Here is a 15,317-nt window from a genome sequence, read left to right as displayed (position 1 = left end):
GGTAATAATAACTTGGCCTCATCATTACCACCATTATTATTAGCTCATTGATTGCAATAATTTCTAAAATTACCCCTTGGAATAAAATATGTTAAGCACCTGGTTTATCCTTTCTAGGAACATCTGCTCTAAATGTGTGATAGGGTAGAACTGGACGTGTCTTGCTCTGAAAGGAAAGCAAACAATGTTGACGTTGGGGTTTCTGTCTGTGCTGGTACGGCATATTGTGAGATGATGAGAGGAGGAAATTGTGATCAGTCTCAAGTTCAATGCTGAAATTAGAGCTGTTAAAAAAAAAGGATGGGAGAAACACACACACACGTACACACACACACACACATACACATACACATACACATACACACACACACACACATCAGAATACAGCACAGCTACTGCAGTCTCCTCCTTTGGAAAAATTCACATCTTGGAAGTGGCCCACATCTTTGCCGTGGCTGCGCCCAGCCTGGCCTCTATGAACAGGACATGGGGATGTGGTGCTGGGAGGGGTGGGAGGTGGGAGAGATGACAGAGCCATAGAGGGAGGTTATCAGTGGTTTACAGGGAATCCTTTGAGTAGGATCCCCTTCTTAACACTGTGTTCCTGCCTTAGCTCCAGGAATCCCACCACTGGCCTTTCATTCTTTCTGATCAAGTCTTGTCTCCTCAAGACTCCTCTCCGGGATGCAGAGTCCGCCGTGGGGGCTGCGCTCAGTGGTTATAATGCCTTTGTGCACTGTGGTTCATGACATGCCCTCCTCCTTCCAAGGGCTGCAAGTCACGTGGAGACAGACACTGCATGTTCTAGGCCCCTGGTCGGCAAACTCATTAGTCAACAGAGCCAAATATCAACAGTACAGCGATTGAAATTTCTTTTGAGGGCCAAATTTTTTAAACTTAAACTATATAGGTAGGTACATTCCTTATCGAGGTAGTACCTGCACGTGGTATTTTGTGGAAGAGCCACTCAAGGGGCCAAAGGGCTGCTTATGGCTTGCGAGCCACAGTTTACTGACCAAGGTTAGGGGATGTAAGGTACCAGGGAAATCGAAGCCCTGGAACAGTGCTGTTTCAAACTCCCAGCCTGCCTGTACTCCCAGTGTGGTTGCCGCTAGCCACATGTGGCTATTTGTATTTAATTAATTAAAATTAAGTAAAACTATGATCTCATTTTGTCAGTCACACTGATCTCATTTCCAAAGCTCAGTAGCCAGCTGTGTCTAGTGGCTTTCATTTCAATCTGTGAGAAGAGTGCCATGAAATGGCACTAGTAAACCATTAGAAACATTTTTTTTTCTTTTCCAAGTGAAAGGAAGAGAGATAGAGAGACAGACTTGCACATGTACCCTGACTGGATCCACCCAGAAACCCCTGTCTGGGGCAGATGCTCTGCCCATTTGGGGCCATGCTCCCAACTGAGCTATTTTTAGCACCTGAGGTGGAGGCTCCACAGAGCCATCCTCAGTACCCAGGGCCAGTGTGCTCCAACCAGGAGAGCCATGGCTGCAGGAGAGGAAGAGAAAGAGAGAGAAAGGGGAGGGGTGGAGAAGCAGATGGTCACTTCTCCTGTGTGTCCTGACCGGGAACAAACCCAGGACATCCATATACCAGGCCAATGCTCTACTGCTAAGCCAAGTGGCCAGGGCCCTAGAAACATTTATTAATAAAGGGCTGAGTGTGGGAAACTTCTGCTAGGCGTTGGTGCTGATTTGCCATAGGAACCTCTAAAATGTTTGAGAAACTTAATTACATATAATCCATCCAGCTCTGAAAGACTAAGACTCTTAAAAAAAGAAAGAGAGAGAGAGAGAGAAAGAGAGAAAGAGAGAAAGAGAGAAAGAAAGAAAGAAAGAAAGAAAGAAAGAAAGAAAGAAAGAAAGAAAGAGAGAAAACAGGATACAGGCCTCTGTTACTAATAGATAAAATAAATATTTGAGGATGAACTGTTCTCACAAATGTTGCCTCATTGACTACTCATAATAATCTGGAGAGAGTGGATTATGCCCATTTTATAAATGAATAAACTGAGGACCAGAGAGGCTAAGAAAATTTGTCAAAGGTCACACAGACTACCAGAGGTACCTCACATGTCTGAAGTGGTAGACCTACTCAGGCCTTTAGAATTCTATTTCAATGCCTTCTTTCCCACACACAGGGAAATATATGCATATTTACTCTTTCTTTATAGAATATTATGCCTCAGATGAACTAATTGTATTGTGATCAGACCAAATGCAATTTTCTTTTTTAAGTGAGAGAAGGGGGAATAGAGAGACAGACTTCTGCATGTGCCCTAACTGGGATCCACCAGCAACCTCCATCCAGGGGGTCCAGGGCCAAAGCTTGAGTCAACCAAGCTATCAGTACCAGGGCCCATGCTCATACCAATCAAGCCACTGGTTGTGGGAGGGGCGGAGAGAGAGAGAAAGAGAGAGAGAGAGAGACAATGGAGAGGGAAGGGAAGAGAATCAGATGGTTGTTTCTCCTGTGTGCCCTGACCAGGGATCGAACCCAGGGCGTCCACATGCCAGGCCAATGCTCTATCTACTGAGCCAACCAGCCAGGCCTCAAATGCAAATTAAATCTGAAAAATGAAAAGAAAATATTTTTTATTTTAAAATAAGTTACTTTTCCAAATTTGTTATGTTAGGTCAAGAAAATGCAATTCATTTTTACATATAGTTATTTATTGACGGTCATTTAAAAATATTCATTGAGTTGAATTCAAAATAGATGATCTGATTTCATAAATTTTGCCACACTTTAGAATCACATTTTAGAATGCTTTCTAATTTTAAATCTTTAATCCTTCGCTCCACTTAATACAACAGATTTTTACTTATTATTTTTATTTTTTTCTTCTTTAAATATTATTTTTTCTCTCCTTTTTTCTGTTTCCCTCTTATCCCTCTCATTATATCTCTTAGTCGACCATCACTTACAAGCAAATCATTTTATGCTTGTCTAAGATATCCTCCTTTTTTTTTTTTTTTTTGCATTTAGTAGGTCCCTACTCCCTTTTTTGCCCCTTGAACTCTTCACCCCAAATCAGGCCCTCCGTTATAGGCAGTTTTTGTTCCATTTAGCATAATATAATTCACAGTTCATCACGATATTTACCTAAAGAGGTGAGAGGAGGGGAGGAGGAGAAAGAAAAAAGGGGAAAATAATAAATTATTACTTTTTTTGTGTGTGGAGTGTTTTCCTTTATTTTTTCTTTTATTTATTTTTTCCCCTTTTTATTCTTTATTAATTCTAATTAACAATATCAACAAGACCACCTTCAGATGCCAATAAGAAAAAGGAAATCGAATATTATGGATACAAAAGATAGAGAGGTAACACAAATAGATGTGGAAAAATATATGGAGAAAAGATTTAACATATTGGAAGCCTTGGAGCCAAATGACAGAGAATTTAAAATAGAAATCTTAAAAATACTCAGAGATATACAAGAAAACACAGAAAGGCAATTTAGGGAAATCAGAAAACAACTCAATGATCACAAAGAATATATTACCAAGGAAATTGAAACTATAAAAACAAATCAAACAGAAATGAAAAACTCAATTCACGAACTGAAAAACGAGACAACAAGCTTAGCTAATAGAACAGCCCAGATAGAAGATAGGATTAGTGAAATAGAAGACAAGCAACTTGAGGCACAACAGAGAGAAGAAGAAAGAGACTCAAAAATAATAAAAAACGAGAAAGCCCTACAGGAATTGTCTGACTCCATCAGAAAGAATAACATAAGAATAGTAGGTATATCAGAGGGAGAAGAGAAAGAAAATGGAATGGAGAATATACTCAAACAAATAATAGATGAGAACTTCCCAAGCCTGTGGAAAGAACTAAAGCCTCAAATTCAAGAAGCAAACAGAACACTGAGTTTTCTTAACCCCAACAAACCCACTCCAAGGCACATCATAATGAAGATGACACAAACCAATGACAAAGAAAAAATTCTCAAGGCAGCCAGGGAAAAGAAGAATACAACATATAAAGGAAGACCTATTAGATTATCATCAGATTTCTCAGCAGAAACTCTACAAGCTAGAAGAGAGTGGACCCCAATATTCAAAGCCCTGAAAGAAACTTTCAGCCAAGAATACTATACCATCAAAGCTATCCTTCAAGTACAAAGGAGATATAAAAACATTCACAAATACAGAAAAGATGAGAGAATTTATCATCAGAAAGCCCCCACTCCAGGAAATACTAAAGGGGGTTTTCCAACCAGATTCAAAGAACAAAAGAAAACAAAACCACAAGTAACAGCTCCACCAAGAAAACAATAAAACCAAACTTAAACTGTGACAACAAAAGAAAAAAAAAGGGGAGAAAAGATGAAGATTAACAGTAGCAAAGGACGATGAAGCGCAGAAATACTCATAAGAAAGGGTACTACAATGAATATGGTAGGTACCCTTTTCATTACTTAATGGTAACCACCCTTGAAAAAACCACCACAAAAACACTTGACTTAAAAAAAGTAGCAACAGAAGAAAGAAGTATGAAATACAAACAAACAAAAACAAACAATAGAAAAACAAAAGAGAAGAATCAAACAAGATACAAAACTAACAGAAAGCTATTTATAAAATGGCAATAGGGAACCCACAAGTGTCAATAATTACACTAAATGTAAATGGATTAAACTTACCAATAAAAAGACACAGAGTAGCAGAATGGATTAAAAAAGAAAATCCAACTGTATGCTGCCTACAAGAAACTCATCTAAGCAACAAGGATAAAAACAAATTCAAAGTGAAAGGCTGGAAAACAATACTCCAAGCAAACAACACCCCAAAAAAAGCAGGTGTAGCAATACTCATAGCTGATAATGCTGACTACAAGACAGAAAAAGTACTCAGAGACAAATATGGTCATTTCATAATGATTAAGGGGACACTGAATCAAGAAGACATAACAATCCTTAATATATATGCACCAAACCAAGGAGCACCAAAATATATAAGACAGCTACTTATTGACCTTAAAACAAAAACTGACAAAAATACAATCATACTTGGAGACCTCAATACACCGCTGACGGCTCTAGATCGGTCATCCAAACAGAGAATCAATAAAGATATAGTGGCCTTAAACGAAATACTAGAACACCTGGATATGATAGACATCTACAGGACACTTCATCCCAAAGCGACAGAGTATACATTTTTCTCTAGTGTACATGGAACATTCTCAAGAATTGACCATATGTTGGGCCACAAAGACAATATCAGCAAATTTAGAAAAATTGAAATTGTACCAAGCATATTCTCTGATCAAAAAGCCTTGAAACTAGAATTCAACTGTAAAAAAGAGGGGGAAAACCCCACAAAATTATGAAAACTAAACAACATACTTCTAAAAAATGAATGGGTCAAAGAAGAAATAAGCGCAGAAATCAAAAGATATATACAGACAAATGAAAATGAAAATACGACATATCAGAATCTCTGGGATGCAGCAAAAGCAGTGATAAGAGGGAAGTTCATATCACTTCAGGCCTATATGAACAAACAAGAGAGAGCCGAAGTAAACCACTTAACTTCACACCTTAAGGAGCTAGAAAAAGAAGAACAAAGACAACCCAAAACCAGCCGAAGAAAGGAGATAATAAAAATCAGAGCAGAAATAAACGAAATAGAGAACAGAAAAACTATAGAAAAAATCAATAAAACAAGGTGCTGGTTCTTTGAAAAGATCAACAAAATTGACAAACCCTTGGCAAGACTCACCAAGGAAAAAAGACACAGGACTCAAATAAATAAAATCCAGAATGAAAGAGGAGAAATCACCACAGACATCATAGATATACAAAGAATTATTGTAGAATACTATGAAAAACTTTATGCCACCAAATACAACAATCTAGAAGAAATGGATAAATTCCTAGAACAATACAACCTTCCTAAACTGAGTCATGAAGAAGCAGAAAGCGTAAACAGACCAATCAGCAAGGAGGAAATAGAAAAAACTATTAAAAACCTCCCCAAAAATAAAAGTCCAGGCCCAGACGGTTATACTAGTGAATTCTATCAAACATTCAAAGAAGACTTGGTTCCTATTCTACTCAAAGTCTTCCAAAAAATTGAAGAAGAAGCAATACTTCCAAACACATTTTAAGAGGCCAACATAACCCTCATACCAAAACCAGGCAAGGATGGCACAAAAAAAGAAAACTACAGACCAATATCTCTAATGAATACAGATGCTAAAATACTAAACAAAATACTAGCAAATCGAATACAACAACATATTAAAAAGATAATACATCATGATCAAGTAGGATTCATCCCAGAATCTCAAGGATGGTTCAACATACGTAAAACGGTTAACATCAACAAAACAAAGAACAAAAAACCACATGATCTTATCAATAGACGCAGAAAAGGCTTTCGATAAAATACAACACAATTTTATGTTTAAGACTCTCAACAAAATGGGTATAGAAGGAAAATATCTCAACATGATAAAGGCCATATATGATAAACCATCAGCCAACATCATATTAAATGGCATAAAACTGAGGACTTTCCACCTTAAATCAGGAACACGACAGGGTTGTCCACTGTCTCCACTCTTATTTAATGTGGTGCTAGAAGTTCTGGCCAGAGCAATCAGACAAGACAAAGAAATAAAAGGCATCCATATCGGAAAAGAAGAAGTAAAGGTATCACTTTTTGCTGATGATATGATCCTATACATCGAAAACCCAAAGCACTCCACAAAAAGATTACTAGAAACAATAAGCCAATACAGTAAGGTCGCAGGATACAAAATTAACATACAAAAGTCCATAGCCTTTCTATATGCCAACAATGAAATATTAGAAAATGGGCTCAAAAAAATAATCCCCTTCACGATTGCAACAAAAAAAATAAAATACCTAGGAATAAACATAACAAAGAATGTAAAGGACCTATATAACGAAAACTACAAGACATTGCTAAGAGAAATAGAAAAAGACACAATGAGATGGAAAAATATTCCTTGTTCTTGGATAGGAAGAATAAATATAATCAAAATGGCCATATTACCCAAAGTAATATATAAATTTAATGCAATTCCCATCAAAATTCCTATGACATATTTTAAAGAAATGGAACAAAAAATCATAAGATTTATATGGAACTATAAAAAAACCCGAATAGCCAAAGCAATCCTAAGGAAAAAGAATGAAGCTGGGGGCATTACAATACCTGACTTTAAACTATATTATAGGGCCACAGTAATCAAAACTGTGTGGTATTGGCAGAAAAATAGACACTCAGACCAATGGAACAGAATAGAAAGCCCAGAAATAAAACCACATATATATGGTCAAATAATCTTTGATAAGGGGGCCAACAACACAAAATGGAGAAAAGAAAGCCTCTTCAACAAATAGTGTTGGGAAAACTGGAAAGCCACAAGCAAAAGAATGAAACTCGACTACAGCCTGTCCCCGTGTACTAAAATTAATTCAAAATGGATCAAAGACCTAAATATAAGATCTGAAACAATAAAGTACATAGAAGAAGACATAGGTACTAAACTCATAGACCTGGGTTTTAAAGAACATTTTATGAACTTGACTCCAATGGCAAGAGAAGTGAAGGCAAAGATAAATGAATGGGACTACATCAGAATAAAAAGTTTTTGCTCAGCAAGAGAAACTGATATCAAAATAAACAGACAGCCAACTAAATGGGAACTGATATTTTCAAACAATAGCTCAGATAAGGGCCTAATATCCAAAACTTACAAAGAACTCATAAAACTCAACAACAAACAAACAAACAATCCAATAAAAAAATGGAAAGAGGACATGAACAGACTCTTCTCCCAGGAAGAAATACAAATGGCCAACAGATATATGAAAAGATGCTCAGCTTCATTAGTTATTAGAGAAATGCAAATCAAAACTACAATGAGATACCACCTCACCCCTGTTAGATTAGCTATTATCAACAAGACGGGTAATAGCAAATGTTGGAGAGGCTGTGGAGAAAAAGGAACCCTCATACACTATTGGTGGGAATGTAAAGTAGTACAACCATTATGGAGGAAAGTATGGTGGTTCCTCAAAAAACTGAAAATAGAACTACCTTATGACCCAGCAATCCCTCTACTGGGTATATACCCCAAAACCTCAGAATCATTGATACGTAAAGACACATGTAGCCCCATGTTCATTGCAGCACTGTTCACAGTGGCCAAGACATGGAAACAACCAAAAAACCCTTCAATAGAAGACTGGATAAAGAAGATGTGGCACATATACACTATGGAATACTACTCAGCCATAAGAAATGATGACATCAGATCATTTACAGCAAAATGGTGGGATCTTGATAACATTATACGGAGTGAAATAAGTAAATCAGAAAAAAAACAAGAACTACATAATTCCAAACATTGGTGGAACATAAAAACGAGACTAAGAGACATGGACAAGAGAGTGGTGGTTACCAGGGGTGGGGGGAGGGAGGACGCAGGAGGGAGGGAGGGAGAGAGTTAGGGGGAGGGGGAGGGGCACAGAGAAAACTAGACAGAGGGTGACGGAGGACAATCTGACTCTGGGTGAGGGGTATGCAACATAATTTAATGACAAGATAACCTAGACATGTTTTCTTTGAATATATGTACCCTGAATTATTAATGTCATCCCATTAACATTAATAAAAATTTATAAAAAAAAAAAAGAAAAAAATAATAAATCTTTAATCTTGCTCTCTGCTTTGACCAGCTCATCAGTTTCTTGTAGTCTAGCTTGGCTCTCGACTGCTCTGCCCAGCTCTGGGTGACCCCATGCCATGAATGGCCTCTGGTTTTTCAGGGACTTTGCATATAAACCTTCTGATTGAATTCACAGAAGCCAAGGAATATATATGTCACTGGTAGAGAAGTACGTGTGGAACTTCTATGTGACTCCAGGGGCATGATTTGGCCCTGGCATCCAATCCTTTAATACTTTCAGGGTCCCTGAAGAATGTCATATTTCAGGAAAGAGCTCTAGTCATGTTGTATCATTAACTTTATGGAGTGTTGTAGAATAACATTTAGCTTGATTCTGATAGAATAAAGGTGCAAATCCACATGCATAATTTAAAAATAAAAGTCCATTCTCTGGTACCATATAAATACATGCCAGGTGTAAAAGGAGAACTGAAATGGTCTCCAAGGATGCTCTCCCACAGGAGGCTTGAGCTTTCCCTGCCAGATACTCTTAGCCCTGGGCCCCTGTGCAAGTGGCCATTACCACCATCACCTGATGCTGCTTCTGTGGGGTTTTCATGGATCCCCTTCACTCTTCCCATCATCTCTTAGGAAAAATCAAAAGTGAATGTCTTGAGGCTTGAACTGGGACACCATGCCTCCTTTATTGGTCTCTGATACAGAGAGGAGCAGATGAGAGAGTTAGGATAGCTCTTTGTTAGTTTCTGTGCTATACTGGTATAAGGGGGTCATTTGCTTATTTGCATAAGAGTTTCAGCTTCAGCTAAAGCAGGGGTCAGGAACATATGGCTCGCGAGCCAGATATGGCTCTTTTGATGGCTGCATCTGGCTCTCAGACAAATCTTTAATAAAAAGAATAATAACGTTAAAAATATAAAACATTCTCATGTATTACAATCCATTCATTTCCTACCGCTCATGTTCATGGTTGCAGGTGCTGGAGCCAATCATAGCTGTCCTCTGGGACAACACCAAATTTTTATTGGATAATGTGTAATATACATGGGTCGTTATATGGCTCTCATGAAATTACATTTTAAAATATGTGGCGTTCATGGCTCTCTCAGCCAAAAAGGTTCCCAACCCCTGAGCTAAAGAGTTGAATGCTAAGAAAGTCAATGGGAAAATGAAGATTTCTGGGCTATCCTTCCAAAACAATGGATGAGTAGCTTGGCTGACTTGGAACCATAAAATTGAAATGTATCAGAAAGCATGTGTGTCAACATTCCCTTCCTCTGTTGTCCTCTGTCAGGCGTCCTTGTCTTTGACATAGCTTTCCATTTATTTTAGCAGTATACAAAGCAGTCTACTGCATACTTGGGTCTACCTCAAGAAATATGTTGGGCAAAGTCCTCTCCAGTGCCTCCAAGTTCCCCCTTGTGGACCTTCCTTCCCCTTTTAAGGTCTGTCTCTTCCTTCCTCCTTCACTGTTTTACTACTTCTTAAGTTCACCCATGTCACAGAGGGAAAGAACACAACCATTTCTCCTCAACGAAGTGTTAGGGACTTTCCAAGCCCTCATCCAGAACCATCAGCACTTCAAAAAGACACCAGCAAGGGAAATGCTTTGTCCAAAGATGAATAAAGTCACGGTTTCACGCACTATAGATTAAATCTGAAAAACAGCTTCTGGTGACAATCGTCATCGATATGGGGGACTGCCCATGACTTGGACTGTGGTTTCTTAGCCATTGCTTGGCTGGGGGAGGAGGCAGGAAGCTTCTGTGGGGCCCAAGCACCAGTCAGGAGGACCTAGCTGAAAAGTCTGGAGTGGGGGAGGCCCACATTCACAGAGCACTTGGAAGAAGAATAGGAACATGTGGTCCACTTGTGATCTGTGTTTACTCGTCTGTCTGGTGTGTCTGAAAGGAGGGGACAAGCCAGCCAGAGGTCGGCAAGTCAGAACCCTTTGAAGACAGACCCAGCTTCTGAAATGGATCTGTTGTTCCCTCGCTGGCGCAGTGTCCCACAGTAGTCTACATACATCTCAGCCCGTTGCCTTTTGCATGTGCCTTGTTTACAAATTTCGCTGGTAGAAACACTGGTCTGTAAAATTGTGAGTTCTCAATTTTTCTGGAAAAAAAAATCACTCTCTTGAGCCCATTCTCCTGATAGCAGGAACTTCCCTCACTGTGGAAGGCTTGCATTGACACCCACTCGACTGGTGTTCCCCTTCCCCTCTGTCAGCTCAGAGTGGCAACTAATTGGTTTTGGAAGGTTGGTATGCATGTGTTGACATTAGGGCATGGGACTGGCATAGGTGTCCTTGACCTCTACAGTCATCTGATGGCATTTGCCTCATTCACAATGACACTGACCTGTGTCCCTCCTGCTGGTGTCTAGGATTCATCCATGGCCTCAGTTGTCCCACTGGTGCTGTCGCTGCTGCTGACCCCTTGTCAGGCCTCTTCTGGTCCAGACTCACACTCAAGGACGTAGGACATGTTTCATTGCTCTTGTACGTTCCCAGGGCTGTGGGATATCCAGAAGTGTCTCAGCTCTATCAGTCTACCCATCCCCGGCTCCCCCTCCCAGTTCCCTGCTCGGGCACAGGGCACGTCTGAGAGGCTCTCGACAGCCTGCTGGACAGAAGGTGAGATGCCAGTCCTCTCTCTTCCAAGGACCAGCTCCTTTCCACTCTCAGCCCATCTGACCACAGTTCACACCACCTCCCCTTAGAGCCAGGCCTGGCTGTATACAGAGGAGCGGGGGCTGGGAGGCCTTCCCTGAGACCTACGCATGACTGCTCGCTCTTTCCCCATTCCATTTCAGCTCCCTTCTCTCTCCAGCAGATTAAATTTATGTATTTTTTGGGGAGAAATCTGATTTCTTTCTAACACTACTATTTATAGCATAAGCTCTGTGTCCTGAGTCCACCCAAGTTGTTGAAGATTCGAAAATCCTTCTCTATATCATAAAAGCCTGGCTCTCACAGGGCAGGCCTTGGCTCTGCTTTGGATTTCTAAACTATATATTAGAAATAAAAATTCAAGATTTCATTCTTTCATTCTCTGGATTCTCTCCTTCCCTAAAGCAGTAAGCCAAGTCCCAGAACACAAACCCAGGTTTTCAGGTAATGGTGCCATGGAGCGAATTTAGAGTTTGTAGCAATGCGCTGAGAGCAGTTTCAGAGAATTACCTGGCTGCGCTCAGAATTGCCATGAGTCACTGCACTACTTTAGCAACAGTCAGATTCCACGGAATCAGGGCAGGGGAGGTGGAGACTATTGGGAATATCAAGGAGACAAAAAGTAAAAAGGACAAAAGAATGACAACAAAAGGAACATTCCTCAAACTGGCAAGTTTCTAGATGCTGAAATTATCTTTGTCATTATGCACCTTCATAAAGGTATTGTGAAAAAGATGGGAGGTAAACTGGGAAAGAAATTTCTGTTTGGCTCAACTCTACCATTTAGTATTGGTATGATATTTGACAAGACATTCTTACTGGTTTCTTCATCTATCAAGTGGGTGTGATAATATTTACCTGTCTTGTCTACTCCAGAGGTGTCAACTCAGAAATCTGAGGAGATGCTGTTTTTAATAAGCTTTGTTTTCTAGTCTAGGGAGCAAACTTAACTGCCTAACAATGGTTGTAAGAAACCTGATAATTAATAAAGACCCATCTTTATTATATGATAGGTGGCCCCATTTTCACTTTTAAAGAACATTTATTTTCTTCCCAAACTTAATAATAGTTCTTTACTCTCTTTATTCCTTTCCTTCCTGTCTCAGGAAGGAAAATTTAGACAGTGCCTACTGTAACATAGTCATTTTGCTGTATTTGTCTCCAAATCTGACACAGAACTATAGTCCATTGTAAAACTTTTGAGTGACTTATCTGTTCCTGGGCATTTGCTAAATGTAAGTAAGTACTTGGTAAGTAGGATGTATCCCACGGTGAATTATGGGGAGTAAAAATAAAGGCATAGTAATATGGTCTGTGTCCTTGAGAGATCCCACATTCTAGAAAGGAAACATTGATCAATTATTTATTCATTCACAAATATTTCTCTCATTCTCTCATGTGCCAGATACTATTCTAGGTGCTAAGATTACAGCAGTGAATAGAATAAAATGTGGGGCTTATATTCTAGTAAAACATAAACAAATATATATACCAAGAGTATTTTAAAATCTAATTAATTGCAAAGTCATGTGGTGCAGAAGATAAATGCTATAGGAATGAATGGGGGGGGGTTGCCGATGTAACCTTCAGGGAATTACATTTAGAGCTGAGGTTTGAACCTTGAAAGAAATCCTTCAAAGGGTAGGCAAGGAAGAATCAAAGGAAGACCCAAGGAAAAAAACACAATTTATTTTGGAGACTTGGAGGGATCTTGCTTGATTTGAACAGCAGGTGTGTTTTAGAGAAGATTGGGAACTTTGATTAGAGAAGAAATGCAGAAGACCACGGCAACCAGATAAAGAAGTTTAGTTTTAATGGGTTTGGGAGTAAAGGACCGTGGAAAACTTTGGGTGGGATGGCAGTAGAGTGTTGGGGATACAAGGGTGTGTGACAAGATGAATGTTATCTTTAAAGCATATGGATTTGGTGCACTCAAGAGTCAGGCCACCAGAAGGATCATACAGGAGTTTTCATTTTCAAAGTCTACACACCATGAAGAAGATAAAAATTACAAGGAAAATTATTTGTATTACAAATAATTACATTATTTGTGTAATGGTGATAAGTCTGGGTTTTTGAAAATCTCCCCAAAGTCCAGATTATTAAATTAACTAAATAAATCTTATTGTGTTAGTCCCTGTCTTGTTTACACAGATACTTCTACCTTCATGATATTTATTATGGGTTAATTGATGTGGATTTCATGAAACCATTTATGATTTGTTTATGTGGAGTTACCAAGTCATGTTTTTTTATTGAAAATTGGAGACTAACAATAGGAATTTCAACTTCTTTGGAACAGTCCCATCACACACAAAGGAAAAAGGAATGTGGTGTCAGTTTTGAGACACTTTTCCTTTTCTTGATCCAGTGAACAAGGATAAACTGGTGACCAGGCATTATTTTCCAGAGAAGCTTAGGAAACTTATCATTGAAAAAACTGATCATCCCTCTGTTGAGAAGTTAGACCACAGCAGCCATGTGTTTTCTTAACCTCTGCTTTTTTAGGGGAGGAGGGTTCCGTATGCCACTAAGACTCGGACTTGGTTAGGGGTAATGTGCTTCAGGCTTTCCCATAATTGTATGGAAATTCCCTGGACGAAATGTGTGGGTCTGGGAAAGATCGGACTTGACCGTGCTCAATGACTTCTGATTTTCCAATTTGTTGGAATGCCCAGTGGTCTTTCCTTGGATCTCTGTCCTCACCAAGCTTTAGACGTTTGCAAAGTCCCTAGTAGATCAAACAAAGCTTCTCACCATGGTCTGTCATGGGGGTCTAAAAGAATAGAATGTATGTTTGGTCAACGGAATTGGCAAACAGAGCAAGCCTCCTGGGCATCTGGACATTGTTCATACTGCAACCTTATATTTGTTCATTTAGAAATGAGCCACCAGGACAGCTTCTACATTTGGAGGACGTCTGTAAAATTAGCTCTTTCGGGTTGGGCTTGGCCACCGTCCCGTGTGTAGCCATCACACTTCTTCCTCAACTGGTTTTGGATAAACCAGGAAAGCTTGGCTCCTCAGATTGTTTGATCTTTGTTATGTTGCCTATTTTTGTAGATTCTGACATCTGGAATATAAATTAGAACTACACATTTAATATTTCTGTTTCATGTTCATTATTGGTCTCCCCTGAAGATTGTTATTCAGAGTTGGCTGCCAAGGGCCCTGCTATTTAAATAGACAGAGCTCTCATCCAGTTCTCTGGTTGTTTTCCTCCCTCCCTGAGCAGACCAAGAAAAGGCTAGTATGTGCTTCAATTTTCATTAAAAACAATAAATCGTCAGGGCTATGTAGCTTGATATTTGAGCAGTTTATAAATGTCTATTGAGTGAGTCATTCTAGAGTCTTCTAGAACATCTCTGTGCAGGAAATTCTGACTTACTCTCTAGGAATTTTGGAGAATCAACATTCTAAACCCCAGACACATCATGTTATGCAACTTGTTTCACTTAATTCTATAAAGTTTGATCAACAAATACTAGACATATGGCTCCAGATGCTACTGGGAATACAAAGGAGAAAAAAAAGTAACTTCTACTTTTGACTAATTGTATTAGTGTGCTAGCACTGCCACAACAAAATACCACAGCTTGGGTGGCTTAGACAACTGACACTTATTTTCTCATGGGTCTAGAAGCTAGAAGTCCAAGATCACCGTGTTGGCAGGTCTGGTTTCTTCTAATTCTCTCTCCTTGGCTTACAGATGGCTGCCTTCTCATTCTGTCCTCACATGGTCTTTTCTCGGTGTGCACACATCTCTGGAATATCTCTGTGTGTCCTAATCTCCCCTTCTTTTAAGGACACTAGTCACATCAGGGAAGGACTCACCCTATGGACTTCATTTTAACTTAATATTTTCTTTAAAGCCCCTATCTCCGACTAAAGTCACATTCTGAGGTACTGGAGATTAGGTTTCAAAAACACATGACATTTGGGAGGGGGACACAATTTA

This window comes from Saccopteryx bilineata, chromosome 6 (genome assembly GCF_036850765.1).
Source record: "Saccopteryx bilineata isolate mSacBil1 chromosome 6, mSacBil1_pri_phased_curated, whole genome shotgun sequence".
In the NCBI taxonomy this organism is placed as follows: Eukaryota; Metazoa; Chordata; class Mammalia; order Chiroptera; family Emballonuridae; genus Saccopteryx; species Saccopteryx bilineata.
Note: the sequence above shows the minus strand (reverse complement) of the source record.